The 23,609-nt window shown below is 34.4% G+C and overlaps 1 pseudogene; it reads left to right on the forward strand.

Annotated features, from left to right (window-relative positions):
- Positions 1 to 10,198: 10,198 nt before the first annotated feature.
- Positions 10,199 to 11,802, forward strand: LOC149211729 (putative protein phosphatase 2C 2 pseudogene; annotated as a pseudogene).
- Positions 11,803 to 23,609: the final 11,807 nt, after the last annotated feature.

Genomic DNA, 23,609 nt, shown 5'->3' on the forward strand with positions numbered 1-23,609 from the left:
ATTAATTTCTTCTCACCATTATCAATTTAGACTCAAAGCTCTATTCATTTATTTATATAATTACCATAAAAATTAACATTAGGTTATTACCATAAAAATTAACATTAATAACCCAATATTAAGTGGAAACGACATACTAACTCTGAATCTTGCTATAAGTAAACCTTGTTCGTGCATCCCATGAGTTCGGCGGTGGCTGGTACATGGCTTTGCATGAAGCTCCCATCGCCCACTGCGTAAGACCGAGAGTCACCCAATCTAAGATATTTTTAAATTTTAAATAAATTTCATAATAGAGTACAATTATTTTATTAAATAAGTATTAGAATATATTAATTTAATTATTTTACTTTTACACGTAATTAAATTTAATAATATATAATTAAAATGAATCCATAAAATGTGTAAAATTATTAAGGAAAAATGCTTTAAAACCAGGTCAACATAACATGAACATAAATAACCCGTGCCGCTTACTGAGTACTAAACCATGAATAATAATAATATGAAAAATCATTTAAGAATTACCAAAGATCGAATAATAATAATATGAAAAATCATTTAAGAATTACCAAAGATCGAGTGGACTTAGAAACGCGAGGAGTGGATTAGAAATCACTCACTATCAAGGTTCGAATTTCAAAACAAACTTACTTGTCAAATGTGACTGTTTTTACATTTCACCCACCTGTCTTCACATTTTTAATCCAAATGTGACGGTTTTTAGCTATCTTTTTGCAAAATGACATTTGTGTTGTTTTTTTGGTTTAATTGTGTAGTGATATTTAAAGTTATTAGTTTGATATATAATTTATTTGCCAAAACAAATAAGTAAAAAGTTAGAGCACTTTGACATTTTCTTCACTTTGCATCATATCAACGAACAGGGATAGAATAGACAGTAGAAAATGGTATTTTATGGTTATTAGTTTTCAAGAGTTGTATTGTCTATGTCATAGTCTCACAAAAGGTTCTAATATGAGCTGCATCCTAAAAATAATGTACATATATTGTAATGTTTGGAATAACAAAACAAAGAAGTGACTAAGTCTAAGGACATGGATTGTAGAGCTAGAAATGGAGAATTCTTGGTAGGGATGATACAATTTATTGTGCAAAAAAAGAAACTTGAACTTGACGATATGCATTAAAGGCTTAGTGGTCCATGAAGTAAAAGGGATGGTATGTGAAATTAAATGGTCTTAGGAAAATATTCAGGTTCATGCATGCTTGAAATAATACAAGGAGCAAAACGGAACAAAAGTTATGGACTGAGTGCAAGAGTAGGGATGCAGTAGTAAGGGAGGGACATGACACTTGTTCCAAAAGAAAGAGAGGCATTTGGAAGAGATGATGTGGATAGAGGACCACATTCAGTTTTAATGCAGACAAGAAAGATAAATATTGTATGATTTCCATTTCCAATTAATGGCTTATGCCACATTGTCATTGCAATAGATATGGATAAATAACAAGTGTAATATGAGTTGTCTTTAATATATCTGTGATGCATTTGTGAACCGATATTTTCCTAATTTATATATTGATTGTGGTTATCATTATGCATGGGCGCATGTGTCCTATGATTCTTTGAAAAAGTAAATAAGTTACTATAGTAAATAATAGTAATGACAGAGTGTCTGAAGTTCAGACAAAGAAGAGGCCTATAATAGTTTTTCCTAAATGCTTAATGATATCATAAATAATTCAATAAATGAAGTTAAGAACCTCAACAATCTATTCAAATTAAAAAACAAAATCAGTAAGAACAACGGGTTTCTGAGACTCTTTGTATTAATGTATAAATCTATACCAGAGACACTCTGTTTGTATAAAACTTTAGTTGGTCTCAAGGGCTGGCTACCTGAGTCAGTGGGATGGCTCTTGGGAGTTTTGCTACTGATGTGGAAGCTCTGTGTGGTATGTTTCCATCGATTCCACTTCCTTAAGGTCACCTAGGAGGTTGAATCCCATCATAGTAGCCTCTTGCCACATATTTACCCCGGTTGGTCGATTGCTTGGGTAGATGTGGGAGGAGGGTGTTATACTATGCTTCCCTCTTAGCCTCTTCTTTCACTCTATCCCTCTCTCACTTCTCTCTCTCTAACTCCTTCACTCTCTCTCTCTTCTCCCCACTTTTTATCTCTCAATTTCTATTTACATATTCGTATATCTGTCTTTTTCTACTTCTTTCTCTCTCTCTCCTAGTCCTCTCTCACTCTCTATCTCCACCTCTCTTCCATCTCTTCTTCCACTCTCTCTCCATCTCTATCTCTCTCCACCCTCTCTCCCCCACATATGTTTGTGTGTGTGTGTGTTTCTCACTCTCTCTCTTTGTCTCTCTCTTCTTCCCCCTCTCCCCCCTACACCCCTTTCCTCTCAATCTTCTTATTTGTCTCTTCCTCTCTCCACCCCTCTCTCTCTCTCCCCCCCCACCTCTTTTTATCACTCTCCATCCCCTCTCTCTCCCTGCTCCTTCCCTCACTAAGTCTGTACTTCATAACAACTCCCTCACCTCTCTCTCTCTCTCTCTCTCTTTCCCCTCCCCTCTTCTTCTCTCTTTCTATCCCTCTCCATCCTTTCTCTATCTCCTCCTCCCTCCCCCTTCCTATATTTATTATCCCTCCCTCCTTACCTTAGTCTACAATTCACAATAATACCCCCCCACCCTCTCTCTTCTTCCCCCCCCCCCCTTCCCCCCTCACACCACTTTCCTCCCTATCTTCTTCTCTCTCTCTCTCTCTCCATATTTACCTATCTCTCCCCCCGCCTCTCCATCCTCTCTCTCTCTCCCTCTCCCCCCCCTCCCTCTATTTCTCCATCCTCTCTCTCTCCCCCCCTTCCCTTATTTCTCTATCCCTCCCTCTCTCACTTAGTGTGTTCTTCACAAAAACCTCCACCTCTCTTTCTCTCTCTCTTTGTTTGTCCTTCTCTATCCCTCCTTCCCTCACTTGCTCCCCCTCTCTCATTCTCTTCTCCCTCCCTCACTTGCTCCCCCTCTTTCATTCTCTTCTCCCTCATGTCATCTCACTATCTCTCACCCTTCCTCTCTCTCCCCCCTCACTCATTCGCACAGTCTCTCTCTCTCTCACCGACACAAACACACGTATACACACATTCACAACACCCCCATCCAAATTTGTCTCTCTGTTCCTCCCCATGTCAACCAAAAATATCGTCCTTCCACTCCCTTCCTGACCCTCTTCCCTAATCTCTCACATTTTGACTCTCACACACTCTCTACCCTCACCAACTCATTCTTTTCCACATCTCCCTTTCTCTCCCTCCTTAGCGCCTTTATCCTTCCCTTTCTCACCCTCCCCTCCTCCTTAAACCCACCACAACCAATTCCCACTAACTCATTCTTCCCCACACCCCACTCTCTCTCTACCTTTCTCCTTCTTTCTCTCCTTTGGCCCCTATATCCCTCCCTCTTTCACCCTCCCCACCCTACGAAAGCCAGCTCAACGATTTTCCATGTATTAAAGTCACTAGCTACATGAATGTGTGCAAGCTCCTAGTACTAGAAGTGTGCATACATTCTTGACACCAAGAACACACATGCATTATTAATGTACACATATTTTTTGGAATTTAAATATTTGAATTGAGGCTTCCGTGATCCATAATAGTTGAAAGAATAACTTCGGTGTAAATCACATGTAGACAGACATTTGTCGACGCATTTCGAACCAACAAGTGTGGTTCATCGTTAGGACAAGTTGAAGAAACAAATCCAGCTTAGCATGTTAAATAGTCTGAGCAGAGACTCCAACGGCTAATTTTGACCTTAGGACCTAGGTTAAATTATTATTCATTAATTTAATATTATTATTTTTATTATTAATACATAAAATATTTTTAATGGTTAGTTTTAAAAATTAATTTATATATATATATATATATATATATATATATATATATATATATATATATATATATTAAAGTTATAATATTGGGCTATTAAGATAAAAGTTAGGATTAAAAAATAAATAAAATACTTTTAGTGGTTAGTTTAAGAAGATAATTTACTTATTTATTTAAATTATTTAATAATTATTGTTAATATAATACATATATATATGATAGGTTGTTAAGGACGAGAATAACTTCAATGCTTAGCTTAAAAAGTAATTTATTTATTTATTTATTAATAATCTCATATATATATATATATATATATATATATATATATATATTTTAATTAAAATCATAAAGTTGGGGCTAAAAATATAGATAAATAAAATAATTTAAATGATTAGTTAGAAAAAGTAATTTATTTAATTTAATTAAATTATTTATTATTATATATTAATATTATAGTCTTAATATAGGTAATTTATTTGTTTAATTAAATTATTTATTAAATATAATTAATATTATATTAATAATATAGTCTTGATATTATTATATTAATAATATAATAATAAAATTGCTCTTCACGATTGGAATTCCTATCTTAAAAAGCTTTATGAATCTCCAAATGTCATGAATAATCTGGAAACCTTTCTCACAACAAAAGAAGTTTTCTCTTTAGAAGACATTAAGTTTGGGGTTAATCGCCTCGCTAATGGGAAAGCTAAGGACATTGAAGGTTACCAGGTGGAAATATTAAAAATTGGAGGTCCCGTCCTCATCCCCCACATCCACAAGATTTTCAATCAAGCAGTCAAACAAGGGTTCCCTAAACCTTGGACTGAGAGCCTGATTATCCCTATTTTTAAAAGTGGGGATACAAATAACCCCTCTAATTATCGAACAATTATGATCAGCCCTCTCTTAGCCAAGTTATATGGTAGTATTTTCGAAAAGAAGTTAAGCATATGGCTTGAAAGTGAAGGCAAGCGGGCTAAAGGCCAAGCAGGTTTCAGAAGGCATCACTCAACAATAGACCACCTTGTTACACTTAGGATCATTGCAGAGGAATGTCGTAATGATAAATCCAATCTATTTTGTTGCTTTGTGGACTTTAGAAAGGCTTTCGATACGGTTCCTAGATACAACCTTTGGAACATATTAGAAGAGCTAAAGGTTCCTCTCGAGTTGAGAGCTGCCGCTATAAGGTTATACGAGAATGTAATTGCCAAGCTAAAGAGCAATGAGGGGTGGTCGAAAGAAATTAACTGTAGTTAAACAAGGTTGCCCCCTCTCCCCTACCCTATTTGGCATTTACATCGATAAGCTCGAAGGCTATTTAGAGGAAGCAAGATGTGATGGCACGATCTTAGATGGGATAGTTGTTATCCTTCTTCTTTATGCTGACGATATTGTTCTTTTGGCAAGGTACCCATCTGATCTTGATAAGCAACTCAGGCTTCTTAAAGATTTCTGCTCTACCATGGGTATCACTGTTAACACTGACAAAACAAAATTTATGATTATCAAATCCAAGAAGGACACTTACGCTAATTTTATGTATGACAATAATAACTTGGAGGAAGTGTATTCTTACAAGTACCTGGGAATTGATATTCATCACAAGCTCAACTGGAACCATAGCATTGAGAAAAGGATTAATGGGGGGTGGAAAGCTTATTTTGGTCTTGAAAATAATTGTAAAATAGCAAACCTCGTAATGTGGGATAAAAAGAAGTTCCTCTTTGAAACTTTAGTCACTCCTGTTATCTTATATGGCTGTGAGGTTCGGGGTTGCAGCATCTCCCGAGAATCATGGAGAAAGATTGAACAAATCCAGAAGCGTTTTATAACTTATAACCTGAAAATTAAAAGTAATACACCCTATCCTATTCTCCTTATAGAAGCAGGTCTTTTCCCTATTGAAAGCCTAGCTATGCTTAGGTTTCTGTTGTACAAGCACAAACTCAATAACATAGATGATCATAGACTTCCTAAGCTAGCTTTAAATTCCAGCCAAAACCACCTAAGGCTCAATCGAGGGTGGCATAAAGACACAAGTGCCTGGTTAAATTATTGGGAGATCAACGAAAATGATGCATTGTAAAACATAAATAACATTAAAGATATTGTTACTTCTAAGTTCAAAGAAAAAATGTGGTGTGAGAAAGATTTAGCGGCTAAAAGAAAACTAAGTTATTATAAGAAGGTCATCAACCCCACCCTAGAAGATCAAAAGTATCTCTCTATTTTAACTAGCTCAAAGAAGAAAATTAATATAGCAAAGATTAGAATGAATTCTCATGAGCTCCAGAGTGAAACAAGCTGTTGGGCAGTTCCTAAAACACCATGGATGGAAAGGATCTGCTGTATATGTGAGAATAGGAACATCGAGGATGAAAACCACTTCCTCTTAGAGTGCCCTGCGTACAATCACATTAGATCTCAGTTTCACAATCTTTGTTACAATACTGACCTTCCTAGCCTTTTACAATGTCAAAATTATAGTGACCTCGGGAGGCTTTTCTCCAAACTTTTTGAGCATAGGAATAAAATCTTAAATCAAAATAAATAATTTGCTTCTTTAGGTCCAATAGACCATTGTTTGGTCTCAGCGGACGTTAAACATCATCATCATCATCATCATATTAGTAGTCAAATTATTATTTATTAATTTAATAATATTATTATTATTTATGGAAATAAGTTAAATTAGGTAAAAATATATAGATAAATAAAATACTTTTAATGGTAATTTATTTAATTAAACAAATAAATTACCTATATTAAGACTATATTATTAATATATAATAATAAATAATTTAATTTAATTAAATAAATTACCTTTTCTAACTAACCATTTAAATTATTTTATTTATTTATATTTTTAACCCCAACGTTATGATTTTAATTAAAATATATATATATATATATATATATATATATATATATATATATATATATATATATGAGATTATTAATAAATAAATAAATAAATTACTTTTTAAGCTAACCATTGAAATTATTCTCATCCTTAACAACCTACTATTATATATATATATATATATCACTCAACAACAGACCACCTTGTTACGCTTAGGATCATTGCGGAGGAATGTCGTAATGATAAATCCAATTTATTTTGTTGCTTTGTAGACTTTAGAAAGGCTTTCGATACGGTTCCTAGATACAACCTTTGGAATAGGTTAGAAGAGCTAAAGGTTCCTCTTGAGTTGAGAGCTGCTGCTATAAGGCTATACGAGAATGTAATTGCCAAGCTAAAGAACAATGAGGGGTGGTCGAAAGATATTAAGTGTAACATCGGAGTTAAACAAGGTTGTCCCCTCTCCCCTACCCTATTTGGCATTTACATCGATAAGCTCGAAGGTTATTTAGAAGAAGCAGGATGTGATGGCACGATCTTAGCTGGGATAGTCGTTATCCTTCTTCTCTATGCTGACGATATTGTTCTTTTGGCAAGGTGCCCTTCTGATCTTGATAAGCAACTCAAGCTTCTTAAGGATTTCTGCTCTACCATGGGTATGACTGTTAACACTGACAAAACAAAAGTTATGATTATCAAATCCAAGAAGGACACTTGCGCTAATTTTATGTATGACAATAATAACTTGGAGGAAGTGTATTCTTACAAGTACCTACGAATTGATATCCATCACAAGCTCAACTGGAACCACAGCATTGAGAAAAGGATCAATGGGGGGTGGAAAGCTTATTTTGGTCTTGAAAATAATTGTAAAACAACAAACCTCGTAATGTGGGATAAAAAGAAGTTCCTCTTTGAAACTTTAGTCACTCCTGTTATCTTATATGGCTGTGAAGTTTGGGGCTGCAGCATCTCCAGAGAATCATGGAGAAAGATTGAGCAAATCCAGAAGCGTTTTATAACTTATAACCTGAAAATTAAAAGTAATACACCCTATCTTATTCTCCTTATAGAAGCAAGTCTTTCCCCTATTGAGAGCCTAGCTATGCTCAGGTTTCTGTTGTACAAGCACAAGCTCAATAACATAGACGATCATAGACTGCCTAAGCTAGCTTAAATTCCAGCCAAAACCACCTAAGGCTTAACCGAGGATGGCATAAAGACACAAGGGCCTGGTTAAACTATTGGGAGATCAATGAGAATGATGCTTTGCAAAACATAAATAACATTAAAGATATTGTTACTTCTAAGTTCAAAGAAAAATTGTGGTGTGAGAAAGATTTAGCGTCTAAAGGAAAATTAAGTTATTATAAGAAGGTCATCAACCCCACCCTTGAAGATCAAAAGTATCTCTCTATTTTAACTAGCTCAAAGAAGAAAATTAATATAGCAAAGATTAGAACGAATTCTCATGAGCTCCATAGTGAAACAGGTCGTTGGGCAGTTCCTAAAACGCCATGGATGGAAAGGATCTGCCATATTTGTGAGAATAGGAGCATCGAGGATGAAAACCACTTCCTCTTAGAGTGCCCTGCATACAACCACATTCGATCTCAATTTCACAATCTTTGTTACAATACTGACCTTCCTAACCTTTTACAATGCCAAAATTATAGTGAACTCGGGAGGCTTCTCTCCAAGCTTTTTGAGCATAGGAATAAAATCTTAAATCAAAATAAATAAGTTGTTTATTTAGGTCCGATAGATCATTATTTGGTCTTAGCGGATGTTAACCATCATCATCATCATCATCATCATATATTATATTAACAATAATTATTAAATAATTTAAATAAATAAGTAAATTATCTTCTTAAACTAACCACTAAAAGTATTTTATTTATTTTTTAACCCTAACTTTTATCTTAATAACCTAATATTATAACTTTAATATATATATATAAATATTAATTAATTAATTTTTTAAACTAACCATTAAAAATATTTTATGTATTAATATTAAAAATAATAATATTAAATTAATGAAAATAATTTAACCTGGGTCCTAAGGTCAAAATTAGCCGTTGGTCGATTTAGCTGTTGGAGTCTCTGCTCAGACTATTTAACATGCTAAGCTGATCTGTTTCTTCAACTTGTCTTGACGATGAACCACACTTGTTGCTTCGAAACGCGTCGACAAATGTCTGTCTACATGTGATTTATGCCGAAGTTATTCTTTCAAATTTAAATATTTGAGTAAGAATCCAACATGCACGAAAACTTGGTTAATTCAGATATAGATTCATGATCATGAATCTAGTGGTTTGGGCTGCAAAAACATACAAACATCAATTTTTGAAACATACCCATAGAGAGTCTACTATCTATCTCTCTATCCCTCGTTTATTTTTGAAATTAATAGGTCAAAATCTTAAAATACATCCCTAGTGTATTTCTCTTATGACTTATAAGGGTGTTGATTGTTTGGAAAAAAATTATATGGTGCACTAGAGGACTTTAGGACCTATAATGTAAAAAGAGAAGTGATGTTTGATAACTGTAAGACCATTTTAAGTTGTACTAATAGAGGGCCTTATAATTTCAAAGATATAATGACTTCCATAAATTAAAAATATATAAAATTAAGATTGCAAATTTAGTTATGCAAAAGAACAATATGTTTTCTACAACTCCACAAGCTTTTTGTACCAAGATTCCATCATTTAGATACTCAATCGCTAGAAAAATAGAAACATGTGGATTATATTTTGTATGAAAAATAATTTATACCAATTTAGAAAACTCAAATTTCACATAGTTCCTATAAATAAAAATTATATTCTTGAAAAGCCAATTCATAATAAATTTGACAATTTATATATATATGAGATTACATCTCTAATTATCTTTCCAAATTAACATATTGTTATTTTACTAATTTTATATTGCAACACATCATCAAAGAGCATCATTAACTTACATCAACTCTATTATTAAACTTTAATAATAAAATATAATATTATTAAAAAATCTTAATAGGAATACAATTACTAAATTTTAAATCTTATTATTAATAAATTTTAAACCATTTTGGGAAAAAAAACGATTTCTGCAGCTTCCAGAAAATTCTGGAAACACTCTTCTAACCAATACGGCTTACCGAGACTAAATTCACGCTGGCTAATGATATAATAAAGCATGTCAGAATTAGAAAGTTCATTGATTGATGTCCATATTATATCATTTCTAGACTTTGAGCGCACTTGGCAAGTAGACTTGGACATAGTCACTATATTGGAAAATACCAAGTTCGTGAATCAATAGTGTCTAACACCTCTGGTGGACGTACCCGCCTGACCCTGGCATCCATTACCATTCCCAACGGCCCACCGCCTTAGACTTAATCAGTAACAATTCTGGAGTCCAGAATGAAGAAAGGATCTATTTTTGCACGAGGTTATGAACGAAGATGAGAAGCGATATGCCAAGTGGAACATGTCTGCCTTGTCATGTCATGGATGGACGGCGGAGGTCGCTGCCATTATCGTCAGGGCGTTAAATGATATAGAATTTTTCAATCATGAGGAACATAGTAAGTGGATAATTGACTGGGCACATGCTGAATAATTGAAAACTCGACTTTTTCCAAAATCTCGTTTCATATGAAACGATTGAACGCTATAAGAATGCTGGAATCATCTATGTTTAACAGGTTCGGAGAGACATATTCAACTGAATTGAAACAAGAGAAGAGTTCATTTATTTATCACCGTTGCAGAGATCCTGTGATAGGGCAACAACAATACAAAGGTTTCCGCAGGTATCAACAAAGTGAACCATCATCGCCAGCAGATCCACTGATTGTTAACATGGCTTGCATTGTAGCAGTGAATTCTCCCTCTATACACAATTCTGGTATTGAGATATGGGCAGCTTCCCCAAGGAATCATGGTTTCCAGACGCCCAGGAGCAGCGGCATCCACGCAAATTGTGTGGGGTCTCCGCTGAGGCCTGTTTTAACCATCAGGAACGAAAATATGCTGTGGATCGAGAGCGGGGATAGCCCGGCCAAGAGGCCTTTCCCTTCTTGTGTCAATGTCTCGGAGGATAATGGTTCGAATGTCCGCAAGTTCCCTTTGCCTCCTCTCAAAAGGAAACGACCGCAGAGGCTGGATATTCCGCTGCAGCTGTCGGGCCTAAACGCGCCGTGCCCGGCAGTGGAGCAGCCTAAGGAGGTGAATGAGGAGGGTACTCAATATGCAGTTTCGCGCAGAAAAGGTCGGCCAGAATTCATGGAGGATACCCACAAAGCCATTGTCAATGTTCTCGGTGATTCCAGACAGGCCTTTTTTGGTGTGTTCGATGGTCATGGTGGTCAGAAAGCTGCAGCTTTCACTGCCGAAAATCTTGGGCAGAATATTGTGGACGCTATGCTCAGCATGGAAGATGAAACCGAGGACTTTCTTGAGCAGGCCGTTAAAGCTGGATACTTAACAACAGATGCTGAGTTTTTGAAGCAGGAGGTTGGCAGCGGTACTGCTTGTGTGACCGCTCTGATTAAAGGTGGTAACTTAGTGGTTTCCAATGCTGGGGATTGTCGAGCAGTTATGAGCAGAGAGGGCGCTGCTGAAGCCCTTACATGTGATCATCGAGCTGGAAGGGAGGACGAGCGACAACGGATAGAAAATTTGGGTGGAATTGTGGAGCTCCGCCATGGAGTTTGGCGAGTTCAGGGATCTCTGGCTGTATCTAGGGCAATAGGGGATTCACACTTGAAAGAATGGATAACCGCTGAACAAGAGACGAGAAAGATTGAAATTACATCTGATTGTGAGTTTTTAATTTTGGCATCAGATGGGATCTGGAATAAAGTAAGCAATCAGGAAGCAGTGGATATTGCCAGGCCTTTCTGCGTCGAGAAGCAACCTAATCTTTTACCATTAGCAGGAGGTCCTATGGTTGCTTGCAAAAAGCTTGTAGAAGTAGCAGTAATCAGAAAATCTCAAGATGATATTAGTGTGATGATAGTACAACTGCCACATTTTTGCATGAAAGAGATTTAGACAGTGTGAGGTGAGCCGAGCGGAGGGATACCATCAACAGAGTAGACTAGTTACACCCAGCTGACCCAACATGGGTGTTGCAGACATTAAAACGACCACACCATGTACACTTGTTAAACAAGTAGTGGGAAGGATGGGAGACAACCACATCCATTTTTGTAAAGTCCCTCAGAATACCGGGTCCAATCCCTTTTCACTTTTCACTATCATGTTTAAGTTTCTCAAGGCAAGGCCATAAGAATTTACTACTGCATTTGACGTATGCATCTAACATCATATAAAAAAATTTGGTGGCAGTAATAATTATATGTTGTTATGGGGTAGCTCTAGTCAATGTAGTTTCAATTTTACTTTGAAACTACTTCAAAAGAAATTGTTGTTGAAGGCATAACAGTTAGTGAATGGAATAAGTTTTAGTGAGTATGATGGGATTTGGAGTTTGCATATATTACTAATATTAATTTTTCAATGTGGATTGAAACAAATTAGTGAACTAGGTAGAAAGAAGATTACACTTTAGAATAAGTTTCAGTAAATATGGTCCATAATCCAAGGACTTAGAATCTAAAAATTTCATCAATATGGATTTTTATTTGGGATAATATTAGTTTTTTGCAATTATTGTTATAATGTAATATATTTCACTACATTAAATCACAAGTATTAAGACATTGTTTCAAATCCCTTGATTTATCATCTGCTACAACCATTGTGAGTTTTAGAATGCAAACAATTTATCAATATGGATATTTTAAGTAGGAATAATGTTACCTTGTCTTTTGCAATGATTGTTATAATGAAATATATTTCACTACATTAAATCACAAGTATTAAGACATTGTTTCAAATCCCTAGATTTATCATCTGATACAACGACTATGAGTTCTATCTCTATTAGAAATTAAATACCATACTATAGAACTAAAATAGATACTTCAAACAATGAAATATTCCGTCATGAACCCTAACTCACTTCAAACAAAGAAATATTCCATCATGCAACCTAACTTTAACCGAGAGAGAAAAACACTTTACCATAATATTGCCAATACATTTCACTTGTATTGTTGGTCATATCACAATAACAACAAATTAATAAAAAAGATCATTGTGAGTAGATAAGTGACTCAATGTCTCAAACTAATAGTAATCACTTGAGAATGCTTCCAACCATTATAAAAATGAATCACAATATGACTATATACAAAATTGTTTTGTTGTCTATTTTTTAAATAAGAGTTATTGTGAATATAAAAATATATATGGTGCCTATGTATGTATATAGAATTGTCCCACTACATAGGAATATGAAATGGGAGTGAACAATGATATAATAAATACAAGAACCATTTACGTGAATGCTAACAAGATCTAAATAATGCAATAGCATGATTTTAGCTCATGAAATCCAAAAGCAATTATTAAACACATTGAACTAAAACCATACACCTTAATATAACCACAATATATAGTGAGTCACCCTAAAAACCCAATCTCACGAAACCAATTTGGTATGGTAATAATCAGTATTTATTAATCAACAATTTATGGAAGTTTTGGTATTTTGTCTCTCTCTTGGATTTTACAAATTTGCTTACAACAATGAAACCAATCCCTTACTCATCTTGTTGAGCAAGCCATTCTAGTTTTCTACAAAGAGGATAACATTGAGATCTATTGGGATAGCTAGAAATCCAAATAAACTTTCCCTTTCATTTTCCACTTTATCTCTTATTGGTACCATTCCATTCTAGGTTCTAACTTTAATTTTTATTTTGTTAATTATTTAGTTCTTACATTGGCATGTCAAAAGTCCTTGTGGCAAATGGTTAGATAACTAATTCAAGGTGTGCCCATCACACCAATAATTGCAACCTCCTACTTCATTTACATTTACTATTTAAACTAGTATTTTGTAGCCCCTTCCTCTATAGTCATTTCACTAACTCTTCTTCCATAGAATATTCAAGATCTTTCATAACAACAACTTTGCTGAATTTTCAGTAACTTCCACAACAACAACTTCTGTGGCCTCTTCTTTTGCTAATTATTTTTCTTAATCTAAGTCATGATTAATTACTATCTATTTTCGATCTATTTTAGATTTCATATTCCCATTGGGAGGCTTTTGGCTTTCAAAAAGTATATCATTAATGAGATCGAAACACATGATCTCCATTTACTTTTCCATGCCCATCATTCCATCATGAAGAAGATAGTTTGTTGTTTTATCGTCTACTACTATTTTTCTATTATAGCATTTATTCTTTCTCTTCATTTATGTGATTTGACTAAGTATATGTGTTACCTAGGGAATTTTTGGGGGCAAAATTCTTCCAATTAGCTATCTTTTGGCTATTAAAAACAATCACCCATTTTGGTAAAAAATTGCCTATTTTTTACAAAGATATGAATAAATTGATAATATTCACCAAACTTTTCCCAATTCTAATAGTAAATTATATGCTTTTCAATGTGTGTGACTTTTCAAACCACAATAGTCGCCTAGAATACGATACAAAAGTCTAATATTTAATTTCATAAAAGATACTATGTTACCTCCCTTCATAAAGTGACAATTTTTCCTTGCTATAAAAAGTAGCATTCCTACTGCATAGGTGTATTGGCCACCAAATATCACTTTATAAGTGTCTAACAATGGTATTGCACAATATAATTCATCAAATAGTTAGCATTAGTGTAAAATTTTATTTTATATCTCTAAGTGATTCTGATAAAAGATTTTCGTTACAACCATGCTAGTAAGATTGGGCGCATTAGATCATAAATTTCTTGAACCAATCTCATCAACTAATGTTTCAAAAATCAAATTACATTAAGAACCATTTTCAAAATGATAAAACATTTTGATCCTTTAGTTAAACTTTGATTGAGAATATTTCATGGTTATCTCCACTCTCTTTTGGCTACTACAATGTGGTGAAAACTATGGCTTCATCTAGATAAAAGGTGATTTCTAAGTGGGAGGTAAAGTTTACTTATATACCAGCAAATAAAGACTTCAAGGTGAAGGTAAAAAGCTCAAGCCAATCAGATATGGTCCTTTAAAAATCTTGGAGAAGATTGGTAACAATGCTTTCCAATTAGATTTGCCACCTTATATGAAAATTTATTCTGTTGTGAATGTGGGAAAATTGAGATTGTATGATCCTCCAATGATTAATGATCATGAAGAGAATGTTCAGATCCCGACTATTGAATATTTTACTCCTGAATATTTAGATGAGTAATAGGAAGACTCAATTCTTCACAAGAGGATAAGGACTTCACGTAGAGGCAACATGGAGTATCTTTGAGTTGGGCTCAAAGGTACCAATCCAAATAAAGTAAGGTGGACTGAGATCGAGAAATTGAGGGATTTGTACCGTCATTTACTTATTGAGTTAAAACAGAGTTTTGGTGGTCCAAAATTTTTGAGTGGGGAGGAATGATCCAGGGGATAAAAATATGCTAAAAAATACAAGTGCTCAAAATAACTCAAATCTAACATCAAGTCATAGTCCTTGTTGTTCTGATTCCAATGATGCTTGAATCGCCTCAATCCGACATTACATGTGAAAGTTATCACATTTTGAATTTTTTGACAAACAACTAAAAAACAACTTCTAGAATTGATTGGGTAGGGCATATAATGACGTAGCAATGATGTCAGCAATCTGATTCTCCAGGTGTGATGGTCACACAGGCCAATCTCGTTCTAACACATGGCATATCATATAGTTTGAATTGACATAGTTTCATTGGTTGAGATTTTGTTTTGGTCAATTAGGAGGCATCACGTGGCCCAATTGGAGGGTACCACATGGCCCTCAGAGCTAGTGAAAAATTTTGTTAACATTTTGACCAGCCTCGGTGGTGTTCGACCCCACGACCTAATTTTAACTAACCAAACACCTAATTTCTCTGCCAACTATGTTGCTCAGTTATGAATGGTGGGCAATTGGCAGGCTCTTCCGACCGGCCTTGCCCCCCCCCCAGTACGAATGTGGCGGAAGAAAGGGGGGCGGGTGGGCACATGGCCCTAGGCCCAATCCATATGGAATGACCTGCAATTGAGCATCGAAGCAAAGGGGGAAGATGGTTAGCCCAACCCACAGTCCCAACTGTCAACCATAACCAAAAGCGGAACCACCAACTGAGGGCTATGGAGTAGGGCTAGCGCGTGGCCTCCAACCCACAATTCTATGACATGTAATATGACCAAGAGCACGAAAGCAAGTAGGCACATGACCTGTGTTCTGAACCCCTAGCCACGTTGAACCCATATGATTGATCCTGGTGGCTAAGAATTGACACATAACCTTTATTGGTACATTTAAGTATTTGACAAATTGCATAATTTTTGGCAAAATTTTCGTTGCTCTCACGCTAATTTGTTGTATGGCAGTTTTGCCAAAGGAGGAATTAATTGCTTGTTTTTCCAGTTTGGTCATTTTCCATGAGTCATAATAGTGAAACGGAAGAGGCATAAATTTGCCCTTTTTTACCCTTTTTAAGCCCAAGAAGAGCCTACACAAGGGTTTTTTGGCGTTTTGGACATAGTGATAACATTATTTTTGTGATTTGAGCATTGTATGTTGATGTAACTTACATTTTGAGCATATTATATATAGGGCCAACATTGGAAGATGGACTTGGAGACATTGCCCAAGAGGGGTGAACTTCATCATCAAATTGTTGTTTTGTGATGATGCATGTTGTCTATCTCTTTCTTTGGTTAATGCATCATCCTCTCCATTTCTTAGGCAAGGTAATGGTGGAGTAAAGAATTTCACTTAATCATGGTCCCCACGCACTTTCGTACAGCGCGGGTAAAAAGAATGTCCAGTATGCAATTTCACTTAAGGATTTCTGCTCTACCATGGGTATGGTTGTTAACACTAACAAAACAAAAGCTATGATTATCAAATCCAAGAAGGATACTTAGGCTAATTTTATGTATGACAATAATAAATTCAAGGAAGTGAATTCTTACAAGTACCTAGGAATTGATATTCATCACAGGCTCAACTAGAACTATAGCATTGAGAAAATGATTAATGGGGGGTGGAAAGCTTATTTTGGTCTTGAAAATAATTGTAAAACTGCAAACCTCGTAATGTGGGATAAAAAGATGTTCCTCTTTGAAACTTTAGCCATTCCTGTTATCTTATATGGATGTGAGGTTTGGGGTTGTAGCATCTCTAGAGAATCCTGGAGAAATATTGAGCAGATCCAGAAACGTTTTATAATGTATAACCTGAAAATTAAAAGTAATACACCCTATCATATTCTTCTTATAGAAGTAGGTTTCTCCCCTATCGAGAGCCTAGCTATGATTAGGCTTCTGTTGTACAAGCACAAACTCAATAACATAGGAGATCATAGAATTCCTAAGCTAGCTTTAAATTCCAGCCAAAACCACATAAGGCTCAAACGGGGGTGGTATAAAGACACAAGGGCCTGGTTAAACTATCGGGAGATCAACGAGAATGATGCATTGCAAAACATTAATAACATTAAAAATATTGTTACTTCTAAGATCAATGAAAAAATGTGGTGTGAGAAAGATTTAACGACTAAAAGAAAATTAAGTTATTATAAGAAAGTCATCAACCCCACCCTAGAAGATCAGAAGTATCTCTCTATTTTAACTAGCTCAAAGAAGAAAATTAATATATCGAAGATTAGAACGAATTCTCATGAGCTCCATAGTGAAACAGGTCGTTGGGCAGTTCCCAAAACACCATGGATGGAAAGTATCTGCCATCTCTGTGAGAATAGGAAAATCGAGGATGAACACCACTTCCTCTTAGACTGCCCCGCGTACAACCACATTAGATCTCAGTTTCATAATCTTTGTCGCATTACTGACCATCCTAGCCTTTTACGATGTCAAAATTATAATGAGCTTGGGATGCTTCTCTCCAAGCTTTTTGAGCATAGGAATAAAATTTTAAATCAAGCTAAATAATTGGTTTCTTTCGGTCCTTCCTAGCATTTTACGATGTCAAAATTATAGTGAGCTCGGGATACTTCTCTCCATACTTTTTGAGCATAGGAATAAAATCTTAAATCAAACTAAATATTTTGTTTCTTTCAGTCCGATAGACCAAAGTTTGGTCTTAGTGGACATTAAGCAACATCATCATCATCATTTATTTAAAATTAATCTTTAATAAAAAAGTGGAAAAATATTAGACTTTTTTTTTAAACATAAGTTACATTTTATATATTAAATATTTTCTATATATAATTTTACTCTTAATCAAACAATTATGTCATATTAATATTTAAGAATATGAAATTTAATATTTTTAAAATAAATTTAATATTTTAAAATGTAGACAAAGTAATGAAAATTGTAATAGTTAACTTAGATATTATAAAATTATAATTCTTAAAACCTAAAATATAATTTTCCAAAATTCATCCAATATTATAATTCTTAAAACCGAAAATATAATTTTCCGAAATTCATTAATGGGAGGATAAACTCCATTACTATTATTATTTAGAATTTGTTTTATTTTTATTTAAAAAATTATAATAAATTTATATGATTTTAATATGAAAAATTTATCTCTGTTTGGGTAGTTTATTTTTCTTTTGCCCATACAGTAAGGTGATGAGTATATTGTTAAGTCACTTCATGAAAGATTTGTATGAGCTTTTTTGGTGATTTTGAGGGCTTAGATGTTCTCTATATCCAGATTTGAAATTTTGTGGGAAAAATTTCAAACATATTAAGAACTGAGGTGGCCCAAGCCAGAGAAAATCTTTGAGTGATTTTGAGAATCTAAATGCTCCCTATATCAAAATTTCTCAATCTAAACATAATTTGACAAAAAGACTGACAAAAACACTCTTGTGATATTTAAATGAGAAAATCACAAAACTCAAATTTACCATTCCAAAAAACCCCACTAAATTTATGACAAAATGAACCGAAAAAAAATTATAAAGAACACAAAACCATCTCACAATCATACTGCTCTATAATTTTCACTTTAATAAAAAAAATCGACATATATTTAATAAAAAACCATCCAAGTGAATGCAAATTGATCAATGAAAGCAAGAAGAAAAAACATATTAGAAGCTGGACAAAGTGGAACAAGTTTTAATTACCTTCAACGAGATTAGGAAAACATTCAATTTATTGGAGCAACTGGCACTCGTCAAACACGACAAAATTGAAGCTAAAACATAAATAAATAAATAAATAAGAAACTCATTAACAAATCAACCTTTCGCGAGTCAAACGGATTGGTTTTCCGTTTATTATATGCAAGAAATTTTGAACTGTTGCCCATTATAAGAAGCCAACCAATAATGAGTCAACGGGACTGTCCACCGTACCATTCAGAATAAAAAGAGACCATTCAGAATAAAAAGAGACTGTATTTTCTTTTCTGTATTGTCACGACATAGTAAGCTTTGCTCATCAAGAATACATATAAAATTGGAATTTGTGTACATATGTTTAGAAATAAAATTATTAGATATTAGAAGAATATTGTCAGAGGCAATCACTCGACATTTAATTATATAAAGGAATTGCAATAGATGTATATGTTTATGGTTAGACTTAAAATTATTATATTTATATTTATTGATATAGTTCATATATGTTAATTAGTTTATATTAATAATATTATTAAATATGGCTGTGTTATATTTTAATGTTAATTTTATAAAAATAGTTGTTATGATTATTGAGTTTAATCATGGTTGAAGAGTGTTGATCATTATTGATCATATTAGAGCATATAGATTTTGACAATGGTTGATATTGACCATTGTTGACCATATTTAAACATATTTAATGTTGACCATATTCAATAGTGGTTGATAATGGCTGAGGGTGACATATTCTTATTCAAAATGGTTGACCATCATTGACCATATTCAATATGATTGACCATGGTCTATCATAGTTGGCAATGGTTAATCATGGTAGACAATGGTATGGCTGATTATGCTTGACCATGGTTGATCATAGTAGACCATGATTGATCACAAATGACCTTGGTTGACCATGTACGACCATAGTTGATCATGGTAAACCATATTATGGTCGATCATGGTCAACATGGTTGACTATGATAGACTACATAACTCAAATTCGTTTACAATGCATAACTCAAATGTGTGATTCTAACAAATTTCTAAATAAAAATAACCCAAATAATAAAAACTAAAACTTAAAATAATTAAAATGTACTTATATCAATACCGATACTTATTATTTTTTATTTATTTATAATTGTATCAGTCTAGATTTAATACATTATTATTATTATATTTTATTTTATTAAATATCAATTTATTTTATTATCTTTAAAAAATTAAAATATAAGGACTTTGTTTATAAGGGATATAATTTTGTTCAGAAAGCCATTTTTTTGTCGGAATTTTGTCATTTTTATTTGCAAAAAATCCAACCACTTGAGTGTTTAAATCATGTTTTTGATAGTGGAAATGGATTTAGCACCATCAAAAACCCTCGGTAACCCCCAAAATCTTAAACTTTAACTACCATAACTCATATCTCCAAAAATTTCTGCTAATTTTTTGTCAAAATTTTATTGGAATTTCCACTATTTTCCACATAAAATTATAGCTTCATTAGACTACTCTATTAATTAATTTCTTCTCACCATTATCAACTTAGACTTAGAGCTCTATTCATTTATTTGTATAATTGTTATAAAAATTAACATTAAGTTTTTTCAGGACGAAAAAGCAAGATTGCATTTATATAAGAAATATAAACAAGCATAAATGTACATTCATGAGGAATATCATATGACCCATATAGAGCTCTTCCATCCACAGGAAACATATAACCCAAATAGATCTGACAAACTATAGTCATGGATAAGAAAACCAAAAAAGGCTAGACAATGCCATGAAATCAGCATAATAACCATGTTGTCAATCAACAACTCAAAAATCATAGGAGAGGCATAGTAGGAGTATCCTGCAAAAACTAGAAACCTGGAACCTCTTGAAGACCGTTTTTAGATAAGACATCTGCTTGCTGGTTGAGAGCCCTGTTGATATGATGAATAAAGCCTCCCTCCGATCTATTCCACAAGAATGTTATCCTATCCAACCATCCTACAAGTTGTGGCTTGAGAATGTTGTTTTTTTCAAGAACATAATCCACCATAACCTTTGAGTTTCCAAAGCTTGAGACATCCTGTAAATTAAGAAAGAGACAAAAGCTTAGAAGGCCAGCTAGGGCCATCACCTCAGCTTTACTGTTGGATCCCCTTTCGCCATTCCAATCAATGAGAAAATGACTATTTTCATTTGCTAATATATGAACTCCAGAGCCACATATTCCATTCTGTTCAGCTCCATCAAAGAAAGCTCTTGGCATAGAAGAAAGCTCCTGAGGGGGCTCAATACAATCCTGATTCATTTGCTTGGGAGGCTTCTGCGGGATAGATTCATGGAGAGCAGTAATAATGGAGAAAATTTCCAGAAATGGGGATGATTTGCCATTGAAGATGAAACTGTTTTGCCACTTCCATATGCACCAAAAAGTGATAATGAAAACAGATCTCCATGTCTCCTTTTGCTTAATGCACCATTGAAACGCTTCGCTAATTGAAGCATGGGACATATGTTGGATTCCATAGCATTCCTCCAAGGATTTCCAAAGTTGCTGAGATTTATTGCAATTTAGAAATAGGTGAAAGTTGTTTTCCTCTGCTGACTTGCAAATAGGACAAAGACCAGGACCCTTCCATCCACGCTTCCTTAAATTCTCCCAAGAGAGGTTTCTATTATGGAAAGACAACCATGAGAAGAAAATCATTTTGGAAGGGCAACCAGATTTCCAAAAAATGAGTGGAAATGATGGGCCGAGAGGAGCTTGCTTTATACCACTCAAATTCTGGTAAATGTCTTTTACACAAATAGAGTTCATCCCTTTCAAATTACTCCACATGAGACTGTCATATTCCGCTAAGCGGGAAATGCCACAATTTCTGAGACGTGTCCTGATGAGGTCCCATTGCAGGGCAATATCACTGGACATCCCCAAACAACCTGTGTCCTTCCAGAGAGGGATCGGACCCTACCAACCTACAATTAAGCTGTCCCAATAGAAAATACCTTTCCTGTGAAGGAAAATCAGTAAAGGTTCAGGTACATTGATCACCTCAGCGCCGCTCATAAATTGGTCTTTCCCAATAAGAATCTTTTTTCCAGATTGAAAACGCCAGAATAAGTTCTTCAGGAAATAACTTTCGATCTTGCAGAGGCTTAACCATATTGAAGAGCCTAAAGGGGAACCGATCCTTCCTTTCGTGAACCAGAAAGATAGATCTTTCATGCCCAAGTATTTCTTTCAGATTATATTGCTCCAAGGCCCTTCTTCATAAATCCCTCTCCACAGAGTCTTTAATAACATAGCCTTGCCGAAAGTCCTCAAATCTAAAAGGCCCCATCCTCCCATGCTCTTTGGCAAAGAGATATTGGACAATTTTGAGAGGTGATATTTCTTTTTGTCCGCTTGACCGCCCCAAATAAAATTTGCAGTAAGCTTATTCATTGACTGTATAATGCTTGCTGGAAGAAAATATAAATGAGACCAATAAACTGCTAGTTGGTTTAACACAGATTGCGCCAGGATCACCCTTCTTGCCAACGAAAGGCATCTATACTCCCACATTGAAATCCTCTTGTAATATCTATCTGAAATCCATTGTCAGTCCACCTTTGAATATCTATTTGCTTTTAAGTGAAAGCCCAAATATTTAATTCCATCACTAATATATTGCGCCTCAATTCCAAAGAGAGCCGATAACCATTCAACCTCATCCTGGCAGATCTCATTGTGGTAGATGATTGATTTTGCACTGTTTATCTGTAATCCTCTTGCCTTCTGAAAATTTAAAAGGATTTCATAAAAACATAACCATGTTAATCTGCATAGAATTCCAAACATTATAATATCATCAACAAACAAATTATGAGAGATCGAGATGTTCCTGCAAATTTTCAGCGGCTGACACCTATTTTCCTTGACGACCTTGTTGGTATGGAGGTTGAGAGAATTCATGGCTAGAATGAATAACAGTGGAGAAAGAGGACACCCTTGACGGAGTCCTCTGGAAGTAGAGAAAAAGGGAGATGGGATCCCATTTATGATGATCGCATAATTCACCTTCTCCATGCAGGCCATGATCCAATTTAGCATGCTAGCTCTTAAGCCAACCTATGCCAGTAGGCACAATCTTGCTAAGAGGAAGCAACATACTAACACTGAATCTTGCTATAAGTAAACCTTGTTCGTGCATCCCATGAGTTCGGCGGTGGCTGGTACATGAAGCTCCCATCACCCACTGCGTAAGACCGAGAGTCACCCAATCTAGAATATTTTTAAATTTTAAATAAATTTCATAATAAAGTACAATTATTTTATTAAATAAGTATTAGAATATATTAATTTAATTATTTTACTTTTACATATAATTAAATTTAATAATATATAATTAAAATGAATCCATAAAATGTGTAAAATTATTAAGGAAAAATGCTTTAAGACCAGGTCAACATAACATGAACATAACCAGTGCCGCTTACTAAGTACTAAACCATGAATAATAATAATATAAAAAATCATTTAAGAATTACCAAAGATCAAGTGGACTTAGAAACGCAAGGAGTGGATTAGAAATCACTCACTATCAAGGTTCAAATTTCGAAAGAAACTCGTCAAATGTGACAGTCTTTACATCTCACCCACCTGTCTTCACACTTTTAATTAAAAAAATCAGGACGATTTT

Source organism: Pinus tabuliformis, chromosome 1_1, assembly GCF_031772625.1.
Source record: "Pinus tabuliformis cultivar Carrire ecotype Pingquan chromosome 1_1, CPIR1, whole genome shotgun sequence".
Classification (NCBI taxonomy): Eukaryota; Viridiplantae; Streptophyta; class Pinopsida; order Pinales; family Pinaceae; genus Pinus; species Pinus tabuliformis.